Below are 19687 nucleotides of genomic sequence, written 5' to 3' on the forward strand. Positions count from 1 at the left end.
CAAAAATTATAGAAGTGCAAACTTGTCTATATGAAAATAGTAATAAGTACAACCCATTTCTTTTGAGGTCATTCTAGAATTTTGTCTGAGATTGATGTATTCGAAACGGAAACTTAATTTCTAAGAACAAATGCTGTGTTTCTTTTTTTTTTAATATATTTATTTATTTATGTTTTACTTTACTTTACAATTCTGTATAAGACGTAATCACAATAACACACACACACACAAAAAAAAAGAACAAATGCTATATGGAATTTGGGGCTTTACTCCTCTTTCCTCAAAATGTATAATTAAATGGGGAAGTAATGAATAGATTCAAGGCATTAGATCTGACAGATAGAGTGCCTGAAGAAATATGGATGAAAGTTCATAACATTGTACAGGAGGCAGTGATCAAGATCATACCCAAGAAAAAAGAAATGCAAAAAGGCAAAATGGTTGTCTGATGAGGCCTTACAAATAGTTGAGAAAAGAGAAGAAAAAGGCAAAGGAGAAAAGGAAGGGTATACCCATTTGAATGCAGAGTTCTTTAGAATAGCAAGGAGAGATAAGAAAGCCTTCCTGAGCAATCAATGCAAAGAAATAGAGGGAAACAAAAGAATGGGAAAGACTAGAGATCTCTCCAAGAAAATTTGAGATACCAAGGGAACATTTCATGCAAAGATGGGCACAATAAAGGTCAGAAATTGTTCGGACTTAACAGAAGCAGAAGATATTAAGAAGAGGTGGCAAGAATACATAGAAAAACTGTACAAAAAAGATTTTCATGACCCTGATAATCACAATGGTGTGATCACTCACCTAGAGCCAGACCTCCTGGAATGAGAAGTCAAGTGGGCCTTAGGAAGCATCACTACAAGCAAAGCTAGTAGAGGTGATGGAATTCCAGATGAGCTATTTCAAATCCTAAAAGATGATGCTGTGAAAGTGCTGCACTCAATATGCCACCAAATTTGGAAAACTCAGCAGTGGCCACAGGACTGGAAAAGGTCAGTTTTCATTCCAATCTCAAAAAAAGGCAATGCCAAATAATGTTCAAACTACCACACAATTGTACTCATCTCACATGCTAGGAAAGTAATGCTCAAAATTCTCCAAGCCAGGCTTCAACAGTACATGAACTGTGAACTGCCAGATGTCTAAACTGTATTTAGAAAAGGCAGAGGAACCAGAGATCAAATTGCCAACATCGGCTGGATCATCAAAAAAGCAAGAGAGTTCCAGAAAAATATCTACTTTTGCTTTATTGACTATGCCAAAGCCTTTGACTGTGTGGATCACAATAAACTGTGGAAAATTCTTCAAGAATGGGAATACCAGGCCACCTGACCTGCCTCCTGAGAAATCTGTATGCAGGTCAGGAAGCAACAGTTAGAACTGGACATGGAACAACAGACTGGTTCCAAATTGGGAAATATACATCAAGGCTGTATATTGTCACCCTGCTTCTTTAACTCATATGCAGAGTTCAGTCCAGTTCAGTTCAGTCCCTCAGTGATGTCTGACTCTTTGCGACCCCATGAATCTCAGCACGCCAGGCCTCCTTGTTCATCACCATCTCCCGGAGTCCCCTCAGACTCACGTCCATCCAGTCCATGATGCCATCCAGCCATCTCATCCTCGGTCGTCCCCTTCTCTTCCTGCTCCCGATCCCTCCCAGCATCAGGGTCTTTCCCAATGAGTCAACTTTTCGCATGAGGTGGCCAAAGTACTGGAGTTTCAGCTTTAGCATCATTCCTTCCAAAGAAATCCCAGGGTTGATCTCCTTCAGAATGGACTGGTTAGATCTCCTTGCAGTCCAAGGGACTCTCAAGAGTCTTCTCCAACACCATAGTTCAAAAGCATCAGTTCTTCGGTGCTCAGCCTTCTTTACAGTCCAACTCTCACATCCATACATGACCACAGGAAAAACCATAGCCTTGACTAGATGGAACTTAGTCGGCAAAGTAATGTCTCTGCTTTTGAATATGCTATCTAGGTTGATCATAACTTTCCTTCCAAGGAGTAAGCGTCTTTTAATTTCGTGGCTGCAATCACCATCTGCAGTGATTGTGGAGCCCCCCAAAATAAAGTCTGACACTATTTCCACTGTTTCCCCATCTATTTCCCATGAAGTGATGGGACTGGATGCCATGATCTTCGTTTTCTGAATGTTGGCCTTGAAGCCAACTTTTTCACTCTCCTCTTTCACTTTCATGAAGAGGCTTTTTAGCTCCTCTTCACTTTCTGCCATAAGGGTGGTGTCATCTGCATATCTGAGGTTATTGATATTTCTCCCGGCAATATTGATTCCAGCTTGTATTTCTTCCAGTCCAGCGTTTCTCATGATGTACTCTGCATAGAAGTTAAATAAGCAGGGTGACAATATACAGCCTTGACATACTCCTTTTCCTATTTGGAACCAGTCTGTTGTTCCATGTCCAGTTCTAACTGTTGCTTCCTGACCTGCATACAGATTTCTCAAGAGGCAGGTCAGGTGGCCTGGTATTCCCATCTCTTTCAGAATTTTCCACAGTTTATTGTGATCCACACAGTCAAAGGCTTTGGCATAGTCAATAAAGCAGAAAGAGATTTTTTCTGGAACTCTCTTGCTTTTTCCATGATCCAGCAGATGTTGGCAATTTGATCTCTGGTTCCTCTGCCTTTTCTAAAACCAGCTTGAACATCAGGGAGTTCACGGTTCATATATTGCTGAAGCCTGGCTTGGAGAATTTTGAGCATTATTTTACTCGCATGTGAGATGAGTGCAATTGTGCAGTAGTTTGAGCATTCTTTGGTATTATCTTTCTTTGGAATTGGAATGAAAATTGACCTTTTCCTGTCCTGTGGCCACTGCTGAGTTTTCCAAATTTGCTGGCATATTGAGTGCAGCACTTTCACAGCATCATCTTTCAGGATTTGAAACAGCTCAACTGGAATTCCGTCACCTCCACTAGCTTTGTTCGTAGTGATGCTTTCTAAGGCTCTAGATTAGTGATCACATCATCATGATTATCTGGGTCTTGAAGATCTTTTTTGTACAGTTCTTCCATGTATTCTTGCCACCTCTTCTTAATATCTTCTGCTTCTGTTAGGTCCATACCATTTCTGTCCTTTATCAAGCCCATCTTTGCATGAAATGTTCCCTTGGTATATCTAATTTTCTTGAAGAGATCTCTAGTCTTTCCCATTCTGTTGTTTCCTCTATTTCTTTGCATTGATCGCTGAAGAAGGCTTTTTTTAATCTCTTTTTGCTATTCTTTGGAACTCTGCATTCAGATGCTTATATCTTTCCTTTTCTCCTTTGCTTTTCGCCTCTCTTCTTTTCACAGCTATTTGTAAGGCCTCCCATATGCAGAGTACATCATGTGAAATGCCCGGCTGAATGAAGCATAAGCTAGAATCAAGATTGTCTGGAGAAATATCCAGAACCTCAGATATGCAGATGACACGACCCTTTTGGCAGAAAGCAAAGAAGCATTAAAGAGCCTCTTGCTGAAAATGAAGGAGGACAGGGAAAAATTTGGCTTAAAACTCAGCATTCAGAAAACTAAGATCATGGCATATAGTCCCATCTCTTCATGGCAAGTAGATGGGGAAACAATAGAAACAGTGAGAGACTTTATTTTGAGGGGCTCCAAAATAAGTGCAGATGGTGATTGCAGCCATGAAATAAAAAGATGCTTGCTTCTTGGAAGAAAAGCTATGCCCAACCTAGACAACCTGTTAAAAAGCGAAGAGATTACTTTGCCAACAAAGGCCCATCTAGTCAAAGCTATGGTTTTTCCAGTATTCATGTATGAATATGAGAGTTGAGCCATAAAGAAAGCTGAGCACCAATGAGTTGATGCCTTTGAACTGTGATGTTGGAGAAGACTCTTGAGAGTCCCTTGGACTGCAAGGAGATCCAACCAGTCTATCCTAAAGGAAATCAGTCCTGAATATTCATTATAAGGACTGATGCTGAAGCTGAAACTCCAATACTTTGGCCACCTGATGTGAAGAGCTGACTCACTGGAAAAGCCCCTGATGCTGGGAAAGATTTAAGGTGGGTGGTGAAGGGGACAACAGAGGATGAGATGGTTGGATGGCATCACCGACACAATGTACATGAGTTTGAGTAGACTCTGGGAGTTGGTGACAGACAGGGAAGCTGGTGTGCAGCAGTCCATGGGGTTGCAAAGAGTTGAACACAACTGAGTGACTGAACTGAACTGAAATGGGGAAGGTTAGACAACCCTTCTCCCACCATTACAAATAAAATTGCACACAGATAAATGAATACAAAAAATAACAACTGTCAAATAAAAAGTAGAGCATCTATTATGATAATTTACTGAAAGTTATCATCTTTGTCCATTGGGCTGCTATAACTAAGTACCATAGACTGGTAGTTTATGAAAAACAAACTTCTCATAGTTCTAGAGGATGCAAGTCATTGATTACATTCCATTATTGTTGGGTGAGGACACTCTTCTGAGTGACTGTTCTTCACTGTATCTTCATGTGGCAGATAGGGCTGAAAGCTAGATGGAATCTCTTTTATAAGAATGCTAATCCTATTCTTAAGCACTTCACCCTTATGACCTAAACATTTCCCAAAGGCTCTTTTTTCTAAGGCTCTGGTATTTTAATATATGAATTTAGGTGTGCTTTTGGGGTACAAACATTCAGATCATAGCAGTGACCAAGGATATACAGGGAGTTTCAGGGTGGTATTGTCCTGTATTTAGTCATAGATACCATATTTTGCATCTGCACTGATGAGTTGATAAAATCCAGAAAATTGTAATAACTTTAAATCTCAAAAGAAGGAAGCATTGTGTCCCCCCTCTTTTACTGTATTGAGTGTGAGGGATTCGTATGAACTGTTGATGGGAATAAAAGTGTAAAAATAGATGTCAACGAGAGGATTTGAATGTTTCTGCTCACAGTCTAAGTTCTTTAGTTAGTCATAGCTTTCAAAGTAATGATGGTAGGCGGGGTGGGCAGTGGATTTCCTCTCCCAAGAAGCAGAGCTATATCCAGTTGGAGTGCATGTTGTCAGAAGGTATCTAAGTCATCAGGAAAAATAATAGAGATTTAGTCTATCAACAAAAGCAATACCCACAGTGCCAAAAACAGCTCTTAACTTTCCTCTATCCTACATCCACGCCACATATTATGGAAGAGCAAACTGCCTGCAAAATCCGTCTATCCAGTTATAACTCAGAAGAGACAAGTACGTGCCCAGCAAGTTATAAATGTAGTAATCAAAGTTAATCTCCGTTATATCAGAAGATACAGGAAATCTGAACAAAGTTATACACATTAGGCAAGAAGAAATGAAACATCGCAGAAACTAAGCAAACAAGAGGTGGCAGAGGAGTAGCGGAGTGAAAACAAGACAGACGTAGTATGCCAATAACATGTACAGATGTCAGCCTGAAATAAACACAAGAAAAAAGCCATTTTTATGAGTGTACGTTCGTCAATGATTTGTAAAGCGTTACCATATGAGGGAGAAATCCTACCTCCAGTCAAATCATGATCTTGAAGAGATTCCAGCCCATCATTGTTTATGGCAGCATTATTCAAAATAGCCAAGAGGTAGAAGAAACTCGTGCATTAACTGATAGGTCAATTAATAAAATATGGAACATACATACACTATTATATAATGTATATATTACATTATATAAATATGCATTATATACAGTATATAATTATATGTATTATATACATTATGCATATAATTCATATGTATATAATGCTTATATATGTATATAATGTATATACACACATACATTATTAGTATACATATATTTTAAATGTATAATGGAATGTACATACAATATTATGTAATATGTGAAATGTTATATAACTATAAAATGAAATATATAGCATTTAAAAAGAAGGAAATTCTGTTACATACTGTAGCATGGTAAACTGAAAGACATCACACTAAGCAAAATAATGCAGTCACAAAAGGACAAATACTGTATAATCCCACGCATATGCAGTATCTCAAGGACTCCAAGGCATAGAAACAGGAAGTAGAAAGATGACTGCTGAAAGCACTGGCCAGGGGAATCAGGCTTTAGTTGGTGAAGAATTGCAGGGCCACAGGATGGAAAAGTTCTAGAATTCTATTGCACAATTTTGTGAATATACTTAACACTCCTGAACTATATACTTAAAAAATAATTAACCTGATAAGTTTAATATTATGTACTTTTCAGGACACATACAACAGTTAGAGCAAGCTCAGTTATTTTCTAACATGAGTGACAAACAAATTATCCAATGGGGATGCAATACCCATTAGTTTTTCTAGTGGAGGGCAGAGAAACATGGTGTGTGAAGCCATCCATACAGTAACAAATCAAAACAAATTGAGGGAGCGTAGAAACTAAAGTTTTTGTGTTAAAATGAAGCAATAATGATGAATATGAGATTTAAAGAAATGTAGTAATAATTCTTTGCAGGAATTTATGATGGTAAATATAAAGTAGAAAGCATTACTTGCATTAAGTAATCAGTTTTTAAATATATGTATATTATATAATAAATAATAAAAGCATTTGGATACAAAAATAAATGAGTTAAAACTCTTAATATAAGAGGAGGTCTTTGTTTTGGGGATGCAGGGATCTCTCTAAGCCAGGATGCCAACACAGATTTTATTTGTTTGCTCTTCAGTTGCTGTGGCAACAGTTACCTTATTTTCAGAAAATTATCTCCTGTGCACATCATAGAAATGCAGAAGTGACTTGTGGAAGAGAAGTAACAGATATTTTTCACAGTTTATGAGATTCTATATTAAACTTCATTTACATCAGTTCACAATAATCCTACAAGGTAAATATTATTTTTGTTAATTTATAATATTTTTATTTTTATTTATTTATATTTTTCAGATTTTATTTTTTATTTTTTTTTACTTTACAATATTGTATTGGTTTTGCCATACATCAACACGAATCCACCACGGGTCCATTATGCATGCTCTGGAGAAGGAAACGGCAACCTGTGTTTTTCTCCAGTGTTCTTGCCTGGAGAATCCCAGGGACAGGGGAGCCTGGTGGGCTGCCGTCTATGGGGTCGCACGGAGTCTGACACGACTGAAGCGACTTAGCAGCAGCAGCAGCATGCATGCTCAGTTGCTTCAGTCATGTCCAGCTGTTTGTGACCCCATGGACTGTAGCCTGCTAGACTCCTCTGTCCATGGGATTTCCCAGGGAAGAACACTGGAGTGGGTGCTGTTACCTCCTCCAGAGGACCTTCCCGACCCAGGGATCGAACCTGCACCTCCTGAGACTCCTGCATTGGCAGGTGGGCTTTTTACCACCAGTGCCACCTGAGAAGCCCCAGTGGAACATCTGACTTTTTGCTCATTCCAAGTATTTTTTAAAGAGACGCCTTATGGTGTCTCCCTAAATATCCCTGTAACTTAAGAAAAAATTATATGGTTTTAGTTTTTACTTTTCAAACTTCATTCATCTGAATTTCATAAATTTTATGGCATGAGAAAAGAACTGAGATATGTGTGTGTGTGAGTGTATGTGTAAGAACATGCATATTTTTTCAAAATGAATGACCAACTGTTTATTTGCAATATATTCAATAGTTATTCTTCTTTGGTGGTTAGAAAATTGGCCTATGTTTTATAAGATTAAATTTTCTGATAGGTAGATACTTATTTTGTTTTCTGTCTTATTGACATTTATGTTTCTATGTCTACACAAATTTCATGCTTAATTATTGTAGCTTTTGTTACTTTATTGGGCATAACCACTTTTTAATATTCTTTGCTATTCTTGTACAGGCATTGTTTAGAAGTCAACACTAAATTAAAATTGCCAAACATCCTTCATATAATCCCACTGAAAATTTGATTAAAAATTATTACATTCATAAATAAGTTTGAGGAGAAATTACATTCCTATGCTATTAAGATTCCTGTTTAGGCTTATGATGTATCTGTCAAAAATCTATATAGCTTGCTTCACATTGGTTTGAGTATTTTGTGGTTAATTTTAATTCTGTATATTTTGAAGTTTTTTGCTATTTAAATCATTTTTTCCAGTACATAAATTTTTGTTTTTTAATTGCTGCTCTATAAAAAATTCATTGCTTCTTACTCTTTGGTATTTCATTTTCTAGACATGTTGGAATAATGTTGAGTAAAATTAGTAGTACCATGGGTCTTTCCCAGCACTTTTCATTTAATGACTTTCCCATTTAAATTGGTATAGTCTGTTGGTTTTGCATGAACACAGGTTTATTCTTTATTTAATCAAATCAGTAATAGATGCTGAATGTTATAATTATTTTACTCTTTAAAAAGGTGCCACATATTTTTACTCCTTTAGTATGTTACCGTGTTGGATTGTATTAGTTGATTTCCTAATGTGAATTCATCCATGCATTTGTAAAACCAACTTTTTTTTTTTTTTGCATAGCATATCATTCTTTAGTTACATGTTCAATTTATTCCCTGTATTTACATATAATTTTCACTCATACTCCTAGGTTAAAATATTATAGTACTACCTTATATTGTTTCCTTTTAGTGTGATATTTTCTCTGATTGTAATATTGTACTTTTCTATGCCTTATATTATAATTTGAAATACATTTTATCTTTTAATATAATTTTAACCACAATGCACACCATTCATATGTCTCAGATTCTTATGTCACAGATTAGCAGAATAAATTAAAATAATACAAAAGACAAAATACAACTACATGCTGTCTATAAGAGTTTCATTTTAGATCTCAGGACATACATAGGTTACAAGTGAGAGAATAGAAAATATATTCCACACACATAATAACCAAATAAGTAACAAAGATAGCTAAATTAATATGTGATGAAATAGACTTTAAGTCAAAAACTCTTACAGGAGACAAAGGAGGGCATTATAGGTTGATAAAAATGATCATTTTACCAAGAATACATAACACTTAAAAATATATATGTACCAAACAGCAGAGTTCCTAAAATACATGAAACTAGTATAGAAAAAATTGAAGGTAGAAACAGTTAGGTCTACAATTATAGTAGGAGACATTAATATTTCACTTTCACTAATGGATAGAAAAATGAAAAGATCAATAAGGAAATGGAGTATTTGAACATTTTAGACCAATTGGACCTAATAGATATGTGAGAAATACTCTATACAACAAAATCAGAATATAAAATTTCCTCACATGTACACAGAATGTTTTCCAGGATAGACCATTTACTTGTTAGACAACAAAACAAGTCATAATATATTTTAAAAGGTGGAAATAAAAGTGTCATTTTATAACAGTGTAATGAAATTATTAGCAAAAAAAAAGAAGAAAAATGCACAAGTATGTGGAAATTAAACAGTATACTCTTAGACAACTTTTGAATCAAACAGTAAATCAGGGGAACAGTACAGGGGAATTTTTAAAAATGACTTTAATCAGATGAAGGCAAGAATGCAAACACAAGGTAGTAAAACTCATGGGATGCAACAAAATAGTGTTCAAGGGAAATATATTTTGCTACATATACTTACATTTAAAAAAAAGTAAGATCTCAAATCAATAACCTAACTTTCAACCTTAACAAAAAATAAAAAAAAGGACAAACTAAGACCAAAGCTGGGAGAATGAAAGAAATAAAATAATAAGCTTAGACCAGAGAGGAATGAAATAGAGTAGAAGAACAACTGAGAAAGTCATTGAAAATAAGAAATAGGTTTTTGACAAGCTCTTAACTGGACTAACTAGGAAAGAAAAAGATAATACTCCTATTACTAAAATCAGAAATGAAATTTATATTACTACCAATTTTACAGGAATAAAAAGAACTATAAAATATTACTATGAACAACTGTACGTCAAAAATTGAACAATCTAGATGAAATTGAGAAATTCTTAGACATATATAGCCTACCAAGATGGATCCATAAAGCAACAGAAAACCTGAATAGATCTCTAACTACTTCTGAGTTTTAATCAGTAATCAAAAGCTGCCTAATAAAGAAAAACAACCCATGACCAGGTGGCTTAACCATTATGGTATAGCAAACATTTAAAGAATGAATAAGCTCCATCCTTTTCCAAAAACTGAAGAGGGAATTAACACTTTCTAACTCATTCTATGAGGCCAGCAGTACTTTGATACCAAAGCCAGATGAAGCGCTTCAAAAATTCTATCTATCCCTTATGGTTACTGATAAAAAATACCTCCAGGAAAGGCTTCCCAAATGGCTCAGTGGTAAAGAATCCTCCTGCCAATGCAGGGAATGTGGAGTTGATCCTTGGGAAAAGAAGATCCCCTGGAGAAGGGAATGGCATCCCACTCAAGTATTCTTGCTTGGGAGATCCCACGGGCAGAAGAGCCTGATGGGCTACAGTCCATGGGGCTGCCAAAGAGTCAGACAACTGAGTGACTAAACAAGAACAATCCTCAGTAAAACAGTAGCAAACAGAATTCAACAGCTCATTAGACAGGCTGTACATCATGACCAAGTATGATTTATTCCTGCAAAGAAAGCCTGGTACAGTATATGAAAGTCAACCAATATAACACATCATATTAACAGAATGAAGGGGAAAAAATCATCTCAATTAATGCAGGGAAAACATTTGACAGCATAAAGTACCATTTCATGGTGAAATCCTCAATAAACTAGGGAAAGAAAGAAACCATGTCAGTGTAACAAAAGCCATATGTGAAAACCCCACAGTTAACATCAGATTTAGTGTTAAAAGACTTTTCCTCTAAATTCAGGAGTAAAAAAGGACATATACTTCTATTCAAATTTGTACTGGAAGTCTTAGCTAGAACAATTAAACATGAAAGAAGAGGCATCCAAATGGAAAAGAAAGGAGTAAAATGATCTCAGCAGGTGAAATAATCTTGGTAACTCAGAAGGTGAAAAATCTGGTTGGAGTGTATGAGACCCAGATTCGATCCCTGTGTGGGGAAGATTCCCTGGAGAATGAAATGGCTGGCCACGCCGATATTTTTGCCCGGAGAATTCCATGGACAAAGGAGGCTGGTGGGCTACCGTCCATGGGGTCACATAGAATCACACACAACTGAGCAACTAGCACTTTCATTTTTCATTTTTCACTAAAAATTACACACACATACACACACACACACACACACAGAGCTGTTAGAGCTAATAAATGAAATTCAGCAAAGCTTCAGGATACAGAGTCAACACACAAAATTTATTTGTGTTTTTATACCCTAACAATGAATAATATGAAAATAATATTCCTCAGTCGTGTACGACTCTTTGCGACCTAATGGATTGTAGCACAACAGACTTCCCTGTCCATCACCAACTCCCCGAATATACTTAAACTCATGTCTGTCGAGTTGGAAATGCCATTCAACTATCTCATCGTCTGTCGACCCCTGCTTCTCCTGCCTTCAATCTTTCCCAGCATCAGGGTCTCTACCAATGAATCAGTTCTTTGCATCAGGTTGGCCAAAATATTGGAGTGTCACCTTCAGCTTCAGTCCTTCCAATGAATGTTCAGGATTGATTTCCTTTAGGATGGACTGGTTGGATCTCATTGAAGTCCAAGGGACTCTCAAGAGTCTTCTCCAACACCACAGTTCAAAAGCATCAATTCTTTGGTGCTCAGCTTTCTTTATAGTCCAATTCTCACATCCATACATAACTACTGGAAAAAAACATAGCTTTGACTAGATGAACCTTTGGTGGCAAAGTAATGCCTCTGCTTTTTAATATGCTGTCCAGGTTAGTCATGTCATAGCTTTTCTTCCAGGGAGCAAGTGTCTTCTAATTTCATGGCTACAATCACCATCTGCAGTGATTTTGGAGCCTCTCAAAATAAAGTCTCTCACTGTTTCCATTGTTTCCCAATCTATTTGCTATGAAGTGATGGGACTGGATGCCATGATCTTAGTTTTCTGAATGCTGAGTTTTAAGCCAAAATTTTCACTCTCCTCTTTTACTTTCACAAGAGACTCTTCAGTTTCTCTTCAATTTCTGCCATAAGGGTGGTTTAATCTGGGTACCTGAGGTTATTGATACTTCTTTTGGCAATCTTGATTCCAGCTTGTGCTTCATCCAGCCCAGCATTTTGCATGATGTTTTCTGCATATAACTGAAAAAAGCAGGGTAACAATATACAGTCTTGATGTACTTTTTTCCTGATTTGGAACCAGTCTGTTGTTGTTCTATGTCCAGTTCTAACTGTTTCTTCTTGACCTGCATACAGATTTCTCAGGCGGCAGGTAAGGTGGTCTGGTATTCCCATCTCTTTCAGAATTTTCCAGTCTATTGTGATCCACACAGTCAAAGGCTTTGGCATAGTCAGTAAAGCAGAAATAGATCTTTTTCTGGAACTCTCTTGATTTTTCGATGATCCAACAGATGTTGGCAATTTGAACTCTGGTTCTTCTGCCTTTTCTAAATCCAGCTTGAACATCTGAAAGTTCTCGGTTCACGTACAGTTGAAGCCTGGCCTGGAAAATTTTGAGCATTAATTTGCTATCATGTGAGATGAATGAAGTTGTGTGGTAGTTTGAGCATTCTTTGGCATTGCCTTTCTTTGGGGTTGGAATGAAAACTGACTTTTCCCAGTCCTGTGGCCACTGTTGAGTTTTCCAAATTTGATGGCATATTGAGTGCAGCACTTTCACAGCATCATCTTTTAGGATTTGAAAGAGCTCAACTGGAATTCCATCACCTCAACTAGCTTTGTTTGTAGTGATGCTTCCTAAGGCATTTCAGTATGTCTGGCTCTAGGTGAGTGATCACACCATTTTGGTTATCTTGGTCATGAAGATCTTTTTTGTATAGTTCTGTGTATTCTTGCCACCTATTCTTAATATCTTCTGCCTCTGTTAGGTCCATATCATTTCTGTCCTTTATTGTGCCCATTTTTGCATGAAATATTCACTTGGTATCTCGAATTTTCTTGAAGAAATCTTTAGTCTTTCCTGTTCTATTGCTTTACTCTATTTCTTTGCATTGATCACTGAAGAAGGGTTTCTTATCTCTCTTTGCTATTCTTTGGAACTCTGCATTCAAATGGGTTTATCTTTCCTTTTCATCTTTACCTTTAGCTTCTCTTCTTTTCTCAGATATTTGTAAGGCATCCTCAGACAACCATTTTGCCTATTTGAATTTCTTTTTCTTGGGGATGATCTTGAACACAGCCTCCTGTACTGTTATAGCCACGCATTCCAGGAAACAAACTCACTCAAAAAGACAGTGCAGATAGTGGAGTGCAGTTTATTACACTGGCGGGCCCAAGGCAGAGTCTCCTCTTAGCCAAGGACCCCGGCCAGCATTTGTAAAAATCTTTTATACCCAATGTGTACGTGTCCGATCCCACTACCTCAATTTCCTTGAGACTTACATAAAACAAAGGAAGGGTTAAATACAATCACAATGACCCCATCATTCATATGTTAGGTGTTCTAACAGTTAATAATCAGTAAGCCTGCAGTTACATCCCTATAGATACAGAAAGAATTTATGATCTGTCCAGAGGCAGAGGTGATTAGATATGTTTTCTCTTAGGTGATGAGTAACCTAGATGTGATCTTCAAGATTCCCCTGTCCAGAGGGGGTCTTATCCTTCTATTGTAGTTTCCATAGGCACTAAGCACAGAGTTCAGAGTCCATTGGAGAGGTGGCCAAGCATGATCAGCATGAACAGGCCTAAGATGGAGTCCAGCTCTGTCTGTTCCTCCTTCAGTACAATGTCACAAACCTCTGTCCATAGTTCTTCAGACACTCTATCAGATCTAATCCCTTGAATCTATTTGTCACTTCACTTCCAAGGAGGAAGTGTTTTCTAATTTCATGGCTACATTCATCACCCTCAGTGATTTTGGAGCTCAAGAAATAAAATCTGTTGCTACTTTCACTTTTTTCCTTCTCTTTACCATGAAGTGATAGGACTATATGCTATGATCTTAGTTTTTTGAGTGTTGAGTTTCAAGCCAGCTTTTTCACTCTCTTCTTTCACCCTCATCAAGAGGCTCTTTAGTTCCTCTTCACTTTCTGCCATTAGAGAGGTATCATCTGCATATCTGAGGTTGTTGATATTTCTCCCAGCAGTCTGGATTCCAGCTTGTGATTCATCCAGACCAGCATTTTGCACAATGTCCTCTGCATATAAGTTAAATAAGCTGGGTGAAAATATAGATCCTTGATGTACTCCTTTCCCAGTTTTGAACCTGTCGGTTGTTCTGTGTCCAGTTCTAAGTGTTGTTTTGTGACTCGCATGCAGGTTTCTCAGAAGCCAGGTAAGGCGGTACTGCATTTTGGAGTCCTCTGTTGATTGTAAGGGCTACTGCATTTCTTCTAAGGGATTCTTTCCCACAGTAGTTGATATAATGGTCATCTGAATTAAATTTGCCCATTCCTGTTCCTTTTTGCAGACATATGCGTAATCCCAGCCAAGCTCAGACAAATCACCTAGTTGAGCCCAGATTAGATTATTAACCCAAAGACTCATGAGCAAAGCATATTCAATATTTTCTACTATTAACAAGTTTTAGTGTGTTTTGTCAAACGGTAAGAGCTAACTTATTGTTGACATGCTAAAGTGCAAGGCAAGTCACCTATTCTCTTTGAGCAAAATTTCCCTGATTTGTGAGATGAACACAGGAAAAAATGTTCCATCTGTATATACCACCTAACTCAGGCTTTTAGTAAGGATCATATGAAGTACCATGTGACTGTCCTCTGAAAGTTATAGCACTTAAAAAATCACAGTATAAATCTTTTCTCTCTTTTTTTTTTGATATGCAACCTTTTAAGAATACTTTTCTATAGTATGTTTGAAACATATTGTAGTTTAGGTTCTGAAATGAGGAATCACATGCCAGTAATGAAATAAAGAAAGTAAGTTACCATAATCATGCAAAGTAATTTTAAGTTGTTCAGTTCAGTTCAGTCACACAGTCGTGTCCGACTCTTTGTGACCCCATGAATCACAGCATGCCAGGCCTCCCTGTCCATCACCATCTCCCGGAGTTCACCCAGACTCATGTCCATCGAGTCCGCAATGCCATCCAGCCATGTCATCCTCGGTGTCCCCTTCTCCTCCTGCCCCCAATCACTCCCAGCATCAGAGTTTTCTCCAATGAGTCAACTCTTCGCATGAGGTGGCCAAAGTACTGGAGTTTCAGCTTTAGCATCATTCCTTCCAAAGAAATCCCAGGGCTGATCTCCTTCAGAATGGACTGGTTGGATCTCCTTGCAGTCCAAGGGACTCTCAAGAGTCTTCTCCAACACCACAGTTCAAAAGCATCAATTCTTCGGCGCTCAGCCTTCCTCACAGTCCAAATCTCACATCCATACATGACCCCAGGAAAAACCATAGCCTTGACTAGAAGGACCTTAGTCGGCAAAGTAATGTCTCTGCTTTTGAATATTCTATCTAGGTTGGTCATAACTTTCCTTCCAAGGAGTAAGCGTCTTTTAATTTCATGGCTGCAGTCACCATCTGCAGTGATTTTGGACCCCCAAAAATAAAGTCTGACACTGTTTCCACTGTTTGCCCATCTATTTCCCATGAAGTGATGGGACCAGATGCCATGATCTTGGTTTTCTGAATGTTGAGCTTTAGGCCAACTTTTTCACTCTCCTCTTTCACTTTCATCAAGAGGCTTTTTAGCTCCTCTTCACTTTCTGCCATAAGGGTGCTGTTATCTGCATATCTGAGGTTATTGATATTTCTCCCGGCAATCTTGATTTCAACTTGTGTTTCTTCCAGTCCAGCGTTTCTCATGATGTACTCTGCATAAAATTTAAATAAGCAGGGTGACAATATACAGCCTTGACATACTCCTTTTCCTATTTGGAACCAGTCTGTTGTTCCATGTCCAGTTCTAATGGTTGCTTCCTGACCTGCATACAGATTTCTCAAGAGGCAGGTCAGGTGGTCTGGTATTCCCATCTCTTTCAGAATTTCTCACAGTTTATTGTGATCCACACAGTCAAAGGCTTTGGCATAGTCAATAAAGCAAAATAAATGTTTTTCTGGAACTCTCTTGCTTTTTCCATGATCCGGCAGATGTTGGCAATTTGATCTCTGGTTCCTCTGCCTTTTCTAAAACCAGCTTGAACGTCAGGGAGTTCACGGTTCACGTATTGCTGAAGCCTGGCTTGGAGAATTTTGAGCATTACTTTACTAGCATGTGAGATGAGTGCAATTGTGCAGTAGTTTGAGCATTCTTTGGCATTTTCTTTCTTTGGGATTGGAATGATAACTGACCTTTTCCAGTCCTGTGGCCACTGCTGAGTTTTCCACATTTGGTGGCATATTGAGTGCAGCACTTTCACAGCATCATCTTTCAGGATTTGAAACAGCTCAATTGGAATTCCGTCACCCACTAGCTTTGTTCGTAGTGATGCTTTCTAAGGCCCCCTTGACTTCACATTCCAAGATGTCTGGCTCTAGATTAGTGATCACATCATCATGACTATCTGGTTCGGAAGATCTTTTTTGTACAATTCTTCTGTGTATCCTTGCCACCTCTTCTTAATATCTTCTGCTTCTGTTAGGTCTATACCATTTCTGTCCTTTATCGAGCCCATCTTTGCATGAAATGTTCCCTTGGTATCTCTAATTTTCCTGAAGAGATCTCTAGTCTTTCCCAATCTGTTGTTTTCCTCTATTTCTTGGCATTGATTGCTGAGGAAGGCTTTCTTATCTCTTTTTGCTATTCTTTGGAACTCTGCATTTAGATGCCTATATCTTTCCTTTTCTCCTTTGCTTTTTGCCTCTCTTCTCTTCACAGCTATTTGTAAGGCTTCCCCAGACAGCCATTTTGCTTTTTTGCATTTGTTTTCCATGGGGATGGTCTTGATCCCTGTCTCCTGCACAATGTCACGAACTTCATTGTTAATAGAAATGAAATTATTGTGTTGTTCAATATCATAAATGCTGATTGTAATATAACCAATTAAACAGTGTTATATTAATAGAGGATAATTTTACTCAGTAAATAGAACCTTTCTGATATTAAAAGATAGAGTATGGTTGTTTTGGGGGACATTGAACAATGAGAATTTCCATCAGATTTATTTTAAATGGAGCAAAAACTTGCCTGAAAAAAGTCTTGATATATGAGTGCATAAAAAGGATATAGTTTCAATTTCAAACACAGATTTTATTTTCGTTTCAGTTATTTTATTTCTAAGAAGTCCTTATATAAGCTTCAATCACTGTATTTCTATATAAATAATGAATGCAGTATAAAAATATAGTCCTTCAGCTTTTGTTAAAAGGAAAAGGGTTTATATATCCTGGTTCTAATGTAAGCTTAGAAGAATACTTGGGAATTGCATAGTTTAGAATACTTAAAATTATGCTTTGTCATTAAAGTCCACTTATTTTTGTGATATAGTGATAATATAAGAAACCTTTGACAGGAAAAACATGAGGTTCAGGAAAATTTACTTTAGTGTTACAAAGCAAGTATAGTTTACTCAAGGATGTAGTTTAAACCCAGATATATTGATTATTCTGGAATTGTTTACTTGCCAGCAAGCTATGTATGTTTTCATCCTTGTTATATTCATTTTAATCAATTAATCAAGAGAACCTACAAAGTGTTTAATAGAAGCCTTATATAGTTTTGGCCTAAATGCTGAGTACAGGAGAGAATCAGAATCGCCGACATCTTCAGACTTCGCTGCTGGCTCAGTGATAAAGAATCTGCCTGCCAATGTAGGAGACATGGGTTCAATCCCTGACCTGAGAAGATTCCACACACCGTAAAGCAACTAAGCCAGTGTGCCACAACTATTGAGCCTGTGTTCTAGAGCCTGCAGCTAGTGAGCCCGCATGCCGCAACTACTGAAGCCCCCACACCCCAGAGTCCATGCTCTACAGCAAGAGAAGCAACCACAATGAGCAGCCTGCCCACTGCAACTAGAGAAAAGCTCTCACAGCAATGAAGACCCAACACAGCCATAAATAAATAAGTAGATGTAAAAATAGATCCATATCTTGATGGAGACAGAAGATGCCAACATATGTAGTCAAATAGCCATGTAATGGAGTGAGAGAAGACCAGCTGGCTGTTCAGTAAGCTTGTTGTTTCTCCCCGAACAAGAGGCTAAGTTGCATATATCTTTGCATTTGTGTGGGGCTGTGTGAGCAGTTCTGGATGTTAAAATGTGAATCACAAGTAACATGTATTGCTTTTGCTGAGAAAATTTAACAGAGATAGTGCCTTTACAGCTACCTCTCTCGTTTTCTCTCTCTCTTTCTCTCATCCATCTGCCAGCTGGATGTCATTTCCTAGGAAAAAAAAAAAATCAGCAGCTATACATTGAGGATGTTGCGGTATCTACCATCTCCACTGACTTGCTTTGGACTCTTATGTGAGCCAGGAATAAATTTATTTGGGGGCTAAACTACTGTGATGTGGGGGTGACTTATTAGAGCTATTGGTCTACCCAAATTCTTAAATGCAGTCTCTTCATTTAATCAACAAATATGTACTAAGCCCCTGCTAGGTGACAGAGACCCGGGGGAAAGGAGAGGACAAAACAGACAATATTCTGCATTCACAGAGCATACATTCTTGTGTGGAAGACACAGACTTATATTTAACTAATGGAAATAATGATTGATTATGATTTGAACCATGAAATAAGTAAACCAGGTTATGTGACTGAGAGTTAATTAACGGCTGTTTCAGATGGAATGGTCAGGACATGCTTGTAGAAGGAGGTGATAATGAAAGAAACCAGAAAGACACAGAGTCTGGAGAATAAGGCTCGTAGCAGAGAGACTTTGGGCTATAAAGATGCTGCCTCTAGAAGACAATAACATGTTCTAGAAATTTAGAGACTTGCATAACTTGAGCATAGGAAGGAAACACTTGATGAATTTAAATGGAAAAGCAAGCAGTAGCTTGCTTTGTAGGATTTTGAGGGGGCATTTCCTTACTTTTGTGTTTATCATAAATACAATAGAAATACATGGTAGAGTGATAGGTGAAGGAATGATGTGGCTTAGTTTGATTTTTATAACTGCAGAACATATGGGTGGCATGTCAAAGCTTGACCAGAGGTGGTGGAAGAAGAGATGGAGAAAAGAAAATTAATTCCAAATATAACCTGACAGTGAATATGGGAGTTCCAGAAAAGAAGAAATGAAGAATGTCTCCGAGATTCTTGGTATTCTTTTTGGGGGAATGGGTTGGAATGGAGTGGGAGTAAAGATTCTTTTTAAGACATATTCAACTTGAGATGTCAGTGAGACATCCAAATGACAAGGTCAAATAGAATATTTGAGTCTGGAGATCAGCTGGGAGATCTCGGATGGAGATATATATTTGAAAGATTTTAGTGAAAAGGTAAGTTGAAAGCCTTGAGACAAAAAGAAGTCACTAAGAAAAGAAAATGGGTAGAAAAGAAAATAAAGCCAAGAAATTGTCCTTAAGGAAGCAAGATTCAGAAGTCTTGATTAAAAAAGGCAAATATTGAAACTTGATGATGTCCTTCATCTCATGCCTACAAAAGGTCTATCTATTGTGGGTTTCTAAAACAAGTTAAGCAGCTACATAACTTTTTAATAGTTGATTTACAATGTTATGTTAGTTTATGTGTATAGCATAGTGAGTCAGTATTCTTATAGATTATACTCCATTAAAATTTATTACAAGATAATGGTTGTAACTTCCTATTACATATAATATAGTATATCCTTTTTGCTT

Source organism: Oryx dammah, unplaced genomic scaffold, assembly GCF_014754425.2.
Source record: "Oryx dammah isolate SB20612 unplaced genomic scaffold, SCBI_Odam_1.1 HiC_scaffold_9, whole genome shotgun sequence".
Lineage (NCBI taxonomy): Eukaryota > Metazoa > Chordata > Mammalia > Artiodactyla > Bovidae > Oryx > Oryx dammah.